This window comes from Arabidopsis lyrata, assembly GCF_000004255.2.
Source record: "Arabidopsis lyrata subsp. lyrata unplaced genomic scaffold ARALYscaffold_8, whole genome shotgun sequence".
NCBI classification, from domain to species: Eukaryota; Viridiplantae; Streptophyta; class Magnoliopsida; order Brassicales; family Brassicaceae; genus Arabidopsis; species Arabidopsis lyrata.
This window is the reverse complement of record NW_003302548.1, coordinates 2,262,388-2,263,037: the sequence shown is the minus strand read 5'-3', so window position 1 is coordinate 2,263,037 and position 650 is coordinate 2,262,388. Positions and strand designations below refer to the sequence as shown.

At 23.2% G+C, this 650-nt stretch overlaps 1 protein-coding gene across 1 annotated transcript in view; it reads left to right on the top strand.

Moving 5' to 3' along the window:
* Positions 1–650, top strand: part of LOC9299584 (probable WRKY transcription factor 16) — an 8,635-nt gene that overhangs the window by 2,107 nt on the left and 5,878 nt on the right. The gene's annotated exons all lie outside the window — the stretch shown is intronic.

Below are 650 nucleotides of genomic sequence, written 5' to 3'. Positions count from 1 at the left end.
TATCCTCTTATTCAATAACAAAAAATATATATTACATATTTTTAAAAATATTTATAATATTTAAATTATATAAAAAATTTGTAATATTAATATTATTTCAACTCTATACAAATTTAATATATATGTATATATATCTTATGGGAACCATTTAAAAGAAATTTTTAAATTGACTTGAATTATATAGCTTTTAAATAAAAGTATTATTAAAAAGAAATATAACTAAATAATGTTTAATTTCACGGGACGGGTAATATGATGGGACGGGTTTGGATTGATATTTATAAAAGATCGTATACCACGGGTGAAATCCTAAAATTAACAATCAAAATAATCTATCAAACAAATTACATTTTGATTTTTTTAAGAAAATATAGCCCCGCGGTGTACCGCGGGTTAAAATCTAGTCTATATATACATTTTTGAATGACTTTTAGCAAATAAATCCTGGAGTTGGACCTTATTTACGGATGAATGCCATTGGCATTAATTATTTAAATTTGAAAAATATTACTTAAAGATATTACCAATACGATTTCGAGAATCATAAATTCATATCTTCCTTAACTTTCTGAGTCATTAATGTGATAATCTTTAGGAAATATTTCTCTGTAAAAAAAAAATTCACATTAATGAAGGCATTAAATCGACAC